This window comes from Homalodisca vitripennis, chromosome 8 (assembly GCF_021130785.1).
Source record: "Homalodisca vitripennis isolate AUS2020 chromosome 8, UT_GWSS_2.1, whole genome shotgun sequence".
In the NCBI taxonomy this organism is placed as follows: Eukaryota; Metazoa; Arthropoda; class Insecta; order Hemiptera; family Cicadellidae; genus Homalodisca; species Homalodisca vitripennis.
In genome coordinates, this window is record NC_060214.1 from 89235451 (window position 1) to 89246099 (window position 10649).

The following is a 10649-nucleotide window of genomic DNA, read 5'->3' on the forward strand; positions in this document are numbered from 1 at the left end:
ATATACGAAGATCACGCACGATGCTTGCCCGCTGCGCAGCGCTTCGCGCTGCTTGCTCTTTTAGAAAAAAAATTAACTCGAGTAGTTCCAAATTTGAAGCCCAGATCACGTCAGTGCCCCTGATCACTAATAGGTAATTCTCGCGGTTGCCTGCTCCCTATAACTGCTTTCCAGCAAGAAATTCTAGTCATTTCCTTTTCTAATTGACTATTGGAACATTATATTGTAATATGAGTTGCCTGCTGCCTATAACTGCTTTCCGGCAAGAAATTCTAGTCATTTCCTTTTCTAATTGACTATTGGAACATGAGCCGGGGCTCAGTTTTGGGCAATTTATTTTTTGTCTATTATTTTTCCCACACATCGGCCACTCTTGTCAGTCGGTGGGGGAGTCACTCCGTCAAGTATTGATTTTTCTGCCTGGTTGGACTGATTGGTTGAGGTCAGCTGGTTGACCTTGACTAGTTTACCGACCAGCTGTTCACCGGCACCGGCACCGTGCTACTGTTCGGGAGCGGTCAGACTGTTCGGAGACACGTTCGGAGAAGCTACTGCGTTTGCTGTCTGTTCGCTGCTCGTCCCGTTCCACATGGCTGGCTAATTCTCCGACTTTCGGCAGGGTCCCCCGTGAGTGCCGTCAGCGGGACTGATGCGGCGAGTCTGCCCACAGCACTGAAACTCAACTGAATGCCCGCGCCCTGCCAGCGCTATTGGACCGGCATCCAACCGGAGTGTAGTGCTCCCATTAATTTCTTCTGGAACAAGGTTGGATCAGAAATGTTTTTTACTTCTTATACCCCCTTGAGAGGATAGGCTTGTATGGAGCGCTGCCAGATGTTAGATCTGGAGGAGGGCCAGTATATTAGCCAGTATTATTTAGTTTAGTTACATGAACTGAAGGGGAGGATTTCATCTTTAATTCGGATTCGTGGAGGCAACTAAGCCCCCCGCCTCCTTCGAAAAATTGGCTTTAAATATTTTTTTTTTAATTTTCGGCTACAAACTTGAAACCAAATTACTTTTTAAAATTAGTGGGCCTAGAAATTCTACAACCTTTTCCCTCCCCTCAGTTCATAAAAAATTACCTGTTAAAATTTTTAGATTTACTACTGCCGTACCTGATATTATGTTATTTAGTATATTATATTATTTATTTATTATGTTATTGTTTCTATTTATTATGTTATTGTCTTTATTGGAATTCTATTGATTGTTGTTATTTAGTTATTAAGTTACGCGGTTGCACCGTGGTGCTTGAAGTAATTGTATTTTGCATGGAAATGTTTGGCCACCTATTAATTATATATCATTTACTCGAAAATCTTGTCTCTCTTTGTCTCTCTTCCCACTAGTGGCATGTGATTTTTTTTTTTATGATTTGCTCCGAGTTTGGGAGGGGCACGCTTTCCGAGGCCTCCTGTATTTTTTCACTATACTCGGAACAAAATGGTAGCAGAGCGTGGTTTCGTGTTTTTACCCTCTGCGGGCCCGGGGTTTTGTTTTGCCACTGGTGGTGAGAGGGATGAATCCGAAATTGTTAGTTTGTGACTTCCTGCGCCTGTGCCGTCTCGCTGTGCTATTTTTTCGCCGATCGACAGGAAGTGTGTGTGAACTTGTTTATTTATTTTCTGATTATTGTTACTTGTGTGTTTTTGTTATATCTTGTCTTCGTTGTTTTTCCTGGTTTTGTTCTGGTACGGCGTTAGTGTTTTGCTGTGGTATTTTTGGTTTCGCTGCCGTGTTTCGTGGACGGCAGGAATTCTGGGGACCCTGCTGAGAGTGTTGTTCACTGCGTTATTCACTTGTCGCCTTAGTTATTGCTTTGTTAGTCGTTGACTTCGAGTCAGTGTGTGTTACTTGTTGGTCTGTGTCTTTATTTATTTATCATGCCTGTCTCTCTGGTGCCTGAATACTTGTTGAAGGAGGATCTCCATTTTGAGTTTGTTGGCTCGTGGGCTTACTCCGGGTTCCGACTGCGAGTCCATGCGGAAGCAACTGCGGGATAATATGGACCTGGACACGACTTGGCCTAGGATTTGACGTTCCAGAAACAGAGGCCCATTTTGGAGGCTAAGTTGGAGACTTTTGAAAATAGTCAGGAGGACTGGTTGGAGTCGCCGCCTACTGGCGAGAGAGGGCTAGGTATTTGTCCCGGCTTACCCATCTACATATGAGGCTGTCGCTACTTAGATCCAAGCTTATACCAGTTCTGGTGATAGGGAGTGGTTGGAGGAACGCATCACCTTGGTGGACGGCCTGCTGACTGTACTCGAGAGGGACGAGGGGGCAAAGGCTCCTGAAAAAACTTTGTCTGCGATTGACTCTGCTGCGGCTGTTAAGGTGAATGCCGGATCCCTGGGTCAGTTGTTGCTGATTTTGATGTGGGCGTGGCGTCGGGGGTGTCTGTGTGGACGGGGCCCGGGGGCCTGTGACCCAAATGCCTGCTGGATCTGGAGGACTGGGGACCGTGATGACGGGATCCTTTGTTCAGTATCACAAGCTTCCAAACCCACTTACCCCGTTGCTGCAGCGACTACCAACGGTGGATGGTCTAGATACTGAAGCCTTGCTGCGGTTTCTTTCTGAGATCCTGCGACTGCATGACTTGCCTGGTCTTCAGGGAGCGAGCTTCCTGCATGTCCATCTCTCCGTTTTGTAGGCCACCTTTGGGTGACTGTCCTGGTTCGAGTTCTCCAGAGGGGTGGTACCCTGGATGATTTTCATAGGGAGGCATTGGATTTCTTTGTTCCTGGTCAGTTGAGGGAAACGTCTCCGTGTGGAGAAATTCTTTAGGCCTCAGGGCAACGGAGAGAGTTTGGCTAAGTTTGTGGCCGAGGTGAGGGACACTGATAGGGTGTTAAGGCTCAATATCCCGAAAGTACTGTGGTCACCACCATTCTATGAGGGTCTCAATCCTGAAGAGAGGTCCCGTCTAGTTTTTTGCTGGTCGCCCTTCCACCTTTTCTGAACTGGACCGTCTGTGCATTGCTTCGCGCAGCGTGCAGTTTGCTGACCGGCAGAGGGCGGAGAGGAACAATCATCGTTCCATCCAGCCCTCCAGGGCTGTCACGGCCGTACAGAATCCCGTGGATGGGCCACATCACTCTGGTGGGCTTCATCCACCCATCTGCTATGCCTGTGTGTGAACGAGGTCATACTCGTCGGGAGTGTCCTAGGAGATATCGCACTGGTCCAAAAAACTAGATCAAAGGGGGGTTTTTCTCTGAAGTTCCCCCGAGGTCTAAGAAAAAATTTCAAAAAAATAGTACCTGTGCGAAAAATTTGTTTAATAGTTTGGACACTATGAGCCTAGCAGAAAAGGGAAACCTACGGCTTAGGACAGCATCTTCGGTGTGCCCTTATATCAATATCTTAGTGGGAGACTCAGTGCATAAGGCCCTAGTTGATTCCGGGTCAGCCTGTAGCCTCATCTCTTCCCGTCTTTTTGAAGCCATTTCAAGGTTAGGTTTGGTGAAGCACACCGAGGAGTCTTCTTTAACTTGCTGGACTGCTTCTAATTCCCCTCTTCCAATTTCGAAGAAGGCTTCAATCAAGTTTAAGGTTGAATATTTTTTCATGGGTGTGGAGCTTCCTTGTGGCCCAGGACCTGAGCATGGACTGTATTTTGGGGGCGGATTTTATTCAAAAGACTGGTTTGGTGCTGGATCTTCAGGCGGGCCAGTCTTATTTCAAATTCAATCGGCGAGTGTCAGTCCCCTTTTCTGATAAATTCAAATCGACACCGCAGGTTTGGTTGAGGTGGAGTGTGAGGAAGGTTTCTGCCCCTGGGGACCCGTTCGGTCACTTGGATGAGGAGCAAGCTGGGGTTTCTCCGTGAGCTTTGCTCAAGATTTCCGGAGGTCCTCACAACCCAAGCTCGGTTCTACCCATCTTATTGAATATGAAAATTCGTCTGACTGACACTCAGCCAGTACGCTCCCACCCATACAAGTTGGCTCCTCCAAAGATGGAGGTTATGCGTGGTATCATCAAGGATCTCTTGGATCAAGGAGTTATTGAGCCCTCAAACTCATCGTATGCCCAGTCCAGCGTTCTTGGTTCCGAAGCCTAATGGAAAAACATCGTATGGTGTGGTTGACCTAAGAAAACTTAATGCCAAAATTGAAATAGACTCAGTGCCTCTCCCCGATCCTCCATTCTGCTTTTGATTGGTTCGGTAAGGCCAAATTTTTCACTATATATTTTGATTTGAACCAAGCATATCATCAGATTCCGTTGAAGAAGGAATCACGTCCTCTCACGGCTTTCTGTGTTCCGTGGAATTTGTATCAGTACCGATCTGTGCCTATGGGGCTAGCTGTGGGGGCCCAAAACGTTAACTAGGTTGCTTGACTCCATCTTCCACGATGTGAAGTTCAGATATGTCTTTAATTATCTTGATGACCTTCTGGTCTACAGTGAGTCTTTCACGGAACACGTTAAACATCTTGAGGAGGTCTTGGTTAGGTTGGGTAGGGCTGGCCTTACAGTCAATCCGGAGAAGGTGTCTTACGCCAAGTCTGAAATATCGTTTTCTCGGTCACCTCGTGTCGTCTAGGGGTGTATCTATAGATCCTGCCAGGACCCAAGGCATTCGGGAGTTTCCTCCTCCGAAGGATGCCAAGGGTGTTGCCAGATTCATCGGCATGGTTAATTTCTAACCGTAGGTTTATTCCTGACTTTGCCGAGGTGGCCGCCCCTCTGAACGCCTTAAGAAGGAAAGACGCAAAGTTCGTTTGGGGTGAAGATCAAGAACGTGCTTTTCAACTGCTTAGGGAGGCCATTATCCAACCTCCTGTGCTGCGAATACCGGACTTTAGTAGGCCCTTCATCTTGCAGACTGACTCCTCATCCTGTGCTGTAGGAGCTGTGCTTTCTCAAGAATTCGACGGCGCTCGGCAACCTATCGCTTTTGCATCTAGGACTTTGACCCTTCAGGAAAAGAAATCTTCTATTTATGAGCTGGAGTGTCTGGCGGTCGTTTTCGGCATGGATAAGTTTCGGAGGTTCCTAGAGCATTCCGAATTTCTGCTGGAAACTGACAATCAGGCTCTTTCCTGGCTATTGGCCCATCCTCGACAACTCGGGAAGATTGGTCGCTGGGTGTCAAAATTGCGGCCTTTAAATTCAGGGTGCAGCACATTCGCGGCACCCAAAACGTCGTCGCCGATGCTCTTTCTAGAATGTATCATCTACCTAGCGATCCTGTTGATTCTCAAGCACCGTTGTGTGGGACTGTGATGTTGGATTTCCCTGCTGCCTTTGAGAGTTTTGGCTCTCACCAACTTCAAGACCCCGAGTTGTCAAACATCATTGGTGAGCTCCAGGAGGGAGAAGCCCACTCTCCTTACTTCTTGTCCAAGGGTGTCCTCTGCTGTCGTGCCCGACGGCGGAGGTGGTCCCAAGATTGTTCTGCCGAGTGCCCTCATACCGATGGTCTTTTCCTACTTTCATGTTTCTCCCGTGGGCGGTCATTTAGGTATTCACAAGACCATCGCTTAAAATCAGAGATAAGTTCATCTGGAAGAGTATGGACAGAGACATTGCTGGTAGAAGTACGAGCTTGTCATCTTTGCTCGGTCAGTAAACCAGCACAAAATACCAAATTAGGACTTTCTTTCCTCCGAGGTGGCGGAGCGGCTCTTGAGAAAAGTGTTCATTGACTATGTGGGACCCTTTCCCCGTAGCAAGTCAGGGAACACCTCCCTGCTTGTTGCTGTGGATGCTTTCTCTAAGTTTTGCTGGTTGATTCTCTTAGGAGTGCCACGGCGTCGCTCACCGTCAAGGCACTCAAGTCCCGCCTTCTACAGAATTTTGGAGTGCCCGCCACCTTCGTCTCGGATAACGGCACACAATTCGTGTCCGAGGAGTTTCATCGCTTCTGTTTTTTGGGCATGGAATCAAACATGTTACGACATCTCCTTACTACCCCCAGCCTTCTCATGCTGAGCGGTTCAACCGCAATCTCAGAGCGCCCTCAATCGCTTATCACGCTGAGAAACAAACTACTGGGACTGGATGAAAACCTGAGCTGGCTTCAGTTAGCCTTCAATTCTGCTCTTCACGAAAGTCATGATTCCACGCCTTTTCAGGTCATGTTTAGTCGTCCTCCTTCCTGATCCCTTGTCTAATCTCTGGAGTCTGGATAGTCTTCTACCAGTGCCTGGTACTCCCAATGTGAGTGGACACTTGGGAAGCAGTCAGGGTTTAAGCTCCTACAGTCTAGGGAAAGGGTGAGGGAGAAAATTCAATAAGGGACGTATTGCTAACCCCTTCCAGGTGGGGGAATCTTGTCTTTTGTAAGGCCCATCCGGTCAGTTCGGCCGTGGATAAACGGGCACCAAACTTTGCTATCGGTGGACAGGTCCTCACCGGATTCTTCGTTTTCTCTCCCCAGTTACTGCTGAGTTGGTTGATCCCGTATCGGGGTTGTGGCGGAAGGCCCATGTTTCTCATCTGAAGGCTCTTCCGTGGTGATACCTGGTCATTGCTCTGGATACTGGTGCGGCTGCGGGGGTGATCGGGGACTGATCACCCCTGGTTTTCTCTGTGGTGTCGTTTTAATCTCTCTTTCTGTTTTCTTCTTTCTCCAAGAGGAGGCGCCTCTCAAAATTTTTCAGGAGGACCGTGTTTTGTCTGCCTCTGCTCAGGACTTCGTTTTCCTGTTAGGGTTCTCGACTTCCGTATCCTGTGCCAGAGCTTGTTGGTTCTTCTTTCAGTGGGGGAGAGGTTTTGTTTGGGGTTGCACCCTTTTTAGTGGGGGAGGTTGAGCCGGGCTTGTTTGGGCGGCAATTTATTTTTTGTCTATTATTTTCCACCCTCGGCCACTTCTGTCAGTCGGTGGGGATAACTCGTCAAGTCCGTCAAGTATGATTTTATTCTGCTGGTTGGACTGATTGGTGAGGTCAGCTGGTTGACCTTGACTAGTTTACGACCGACCAGCTGTCACCGGCACCGGCACCGGCTACTGTTCGGAGCGGGTCAGACTGTTCGGAGACACGTTCGGAGAAGCTACTGCGTTTGCTGTCTGTTCGCTGCTCGTCCCGTTCCCACTTGGCTAATTCCCGACTTTTCGGCAGGGTCCCCGTGAGTGCCGTCAGCGGGACTGATGCGGCGAGGTCTGCCCACAGCACTGAAACCAACTGAATGCCCGCGCCCTGCCAGCGCTATTATTGGCATCCAACCGTGTAGTGCTCCCATTAATTTCTCTTCTGGAACAAGGTTGGATCAGAAATGTTTTTTTATCTTATACCACCCCTTGAGAGGATAGGCTTGTATGGAGCGCTGCCAGATGTTAGATCTGGAGGAGGGCCAGATAAATTAGCCAGTATTATTTAGTTTAGTTACATGAACTGAAGGGGAGGATTTCATCTTTAATTCGGATTCGTGGAGGCAACTAAAGCCCCCCGCCTCCTTCGAAAATTGGCTTTAAATATTTTTTTTTAATTTTCGGCTACAAACTTGAAACCAAATTACTTTTTAAAATTAGTGGGCTAGAAATTTACAACCTTTTAAGTTCATAAAAATTACTGTTAATAAAATTTTTAGATTTACTACTGCCGTACCTGATATTATGTTATTTAGTATATATTTATTATTTATTTATTATTTTGTTTCTATTATTATGTTATTGTCTTTATTGGAATCTATTGATTGTTGTTATTAGTTATTAAGTACGCGGTGCACGTGGTGCTGAAGTAATTGTATTTTATGGAAATGTTTTATTTATCTATATATTTTATTTCGAAATTCTATTGATTGTCTCTTATTTGTCTCTCTAAGTTACGCGGTGCACCGTGGTGCTGAAGTAATTGTATTTTGCATGTGATGTTTTTTTTTTTTATGATCTTGTCTCTCTTTGTCTCTCTTCCCCACTAGTGGCATGTGATTTTTTTTTTTATGAATTTGCTCCGTGTTTGGGAGGGGCAACGCTTCCGAGGCCTCCTGTATTTTTCACTAACTCGGAACAAAATGTGGCTCCCGGCGGGGAATCGAACCCCGGTCTCCCGCGTGACAGGCGGGGATACTGACCACTATACTACCGAGGACAGCAAACGCAGTAGCTTCTCCGAACGTGTCTCCGAACAGTCTGACCGCTCCGAACAGTAGCCGGTGCCGGTGCCGGTGAACAGCTGGTCGGTAAACTAGTCAAGGTCAAACCAGCTGACCTCAACCAATCAGTCCAACCAGGCAGAAAATCAATACTTGACGGAGTGACTCCCCCACCGACTGACAAGAGTGGCCGAGGTGGGAAAATAATAGACAAAAATAAATTGCCAAACTGAGCCCCGGCTCAACCATTATATTGTAATATGAGAAAAATCGAGGTTGACCCATATATTGCTTAGAATTACCCAAAATATTAATTTATTTGTTAATAAAATGTGATTTGCCGATATAATTTTCACGTAATAATTAAACGTTTTCTATAATCAAAGGGCGCAGACTATCATAATCAATGTTTTCTCATACATAGGCTATACATAAATTCCCGCAGGAGGTAATAAGGTAAATTTTGAAAAGAGGATAAAAAGGGAAAACATATTTACTACACTATATTATAATATAGACAACAATTTGCATGTACATCTTATGTACAAGGGCATTTTAAAGCATACAGAAATAACTTAGAGATATATCTATGTAGAAAAATAATGGGGAAGATCCTGAAAAGTACAGCCTATTCGATATTGAAGATGATTTATAACTAAAATCCAAAAATAACATAAAAACTAATATATGACTGAGAAAATTGTAGAAAAACACGTGTAATTCATAAAAGATTTACACTACATAGGAAAATTTTGTGTAATATGAAACAAAAAACAAATAATATATTTGATTGTAAATTTCTTTTCCACCTGTCTGAGATTTAGTATAGTCTGCATTTAGGCATAAATGATGCTTCATGACAATTTTAAAGTCTCTAGATAAGTTTATATTCGAGATGTCGTTCGGGCAGAGACGAATAGACAGAAATTATATGTTACAAACTTTGCGTGCATTCAGCCTATAAAACTAGCAGTTTGATTTATCTGTAAAAAATTAATGGGATGACGATTTTTAAATTTTCTGTGTTTCTTTTATTTTTAAATTGTTAAAATCATCTACTAAATTTGCGGTTTAAGATCATTACTGTTTAAAATTATTTGGAACATAATTTTTCCAATCTGACATGAACCATGTATAAAAAAATAACAAAAGATAAATTCAGTAAAAATTCAAAAACTATTTACCTGTACAGTAAACTTCTACCTTATATAAATCTTGCAAACGTAATTATTTACCTTCAAATGAATACAATGCATACAAAATTTAAAGACAGAGAACAACAATGCTAATCAGGTTTATAAGCAATTGCCCACGTTTTAACTTAAACTTTTATACTGAAATCGGCTGAAAACCTTTCTAAAATGCTAGACTTCTAAAAAATCTAACTCCGACGCAAATTGTAGGTGGTGTGCTGGAGGGGGCCCTCATTGTTGAAGGTCTCGTTTACGTCCACCTCAGGTAAGAAAGAGAAGAAGAAGTTAGAAATTTTATTGTCCTTCCCGCACTCATAATTATTCCTATAGTTCAATTGGATAAAACTGTTGGGTTAGATTTTATCAGTAAACTTTAAACAATAACGGAAATGAATAACACTTTGTTATATGATTTTCAAATACAGTCAACGTAGACGATCTGACAAGGGTAGGACTGAGGCAGCCACCATCGTCGTTTATGCTAATCCCCGATACCAATTGGACTCCTCTTCATCGGATTCTGAAAGTGAACCGCTGCCTGTCATAGCAACGCATGTTGGAGATGCCAGTGGAATTGTGGATCGCGAAGATCATTCACAAGCATCAATGGTGGCAATAATAGGCAGTATTGAGATATTATGAAGAGAAAATACAGGTAAGAATGAATAATTGTCGCAGGTAGAAGTTAGCAAATGAATCATTCCCTTATTTTATAATTTACTCATCCTGAATACTTAAATAAACTTCCTTCTGTGTCATGAAGTCCCGCATTACTATACATGGGCAAATAATAAATTCACTAGAAAGAGGCGTGGTGAAGATGTAGTTGGACATCCGGGAATAAAAAAGATGTCGCTTTAGGTAGCGTCTACGGGATCCATCCATCCCAATCAGAGTGTTTTTATCTTAGGATTCTACTGCACCACGTACGCGGTCTGATCTCATTCGCATACCTTAAAAATGTCAACGGTATTGTAAAAGAGACGTATCAATCAGCTTGCCGTGACCGAGGTTTACTTGTAAACGAGGGCCATTGGGGTAATACTTTAAGCAAAGCTTCATTATCACATTGTCAAAAAAAGAGAGTTGTTCGTAATTATACTTTTATTTTGTCAACCATTGAAGTTATAAGATACTTTCAAAGATCAGTTCTGTGAAGATATTAGACATCGTATCAGACAACAAAATCAGGATAACACGTTACCCCTCACTGAAATCATTTATAATGAAAGATTATTTGAAATAGAAAACAAACTTGTAGAACTAAACGACAAAAATTTAAGTGATTTTGGATTACCTTCTCCCGTTCGTACCCAGAATAATACTATTAACACAATGGTACAACAGTGTAATAGAAATTATCTAACAGCGTTTGTTAATGGCAATGTTCCAAAATTACTACCA

General features: G+C 44.1%; 1 non-coding gene across 1 annotated transcript; it reads right to left on the bottom strand.

Moving 5' to 3' along the window:
- Nucleotides 1-7974: 7974 nt before the first annotated feature.
- Trnad-guc lies at nucleotides 7975-8049 on the bottom strand. Its single transcript has one exon. It is a non-coding gene; the product is annotated as a tRNA-Asp (tRNA).
- Nucleotides 8050-10649: the final 2600 nt, after the last annotated feature.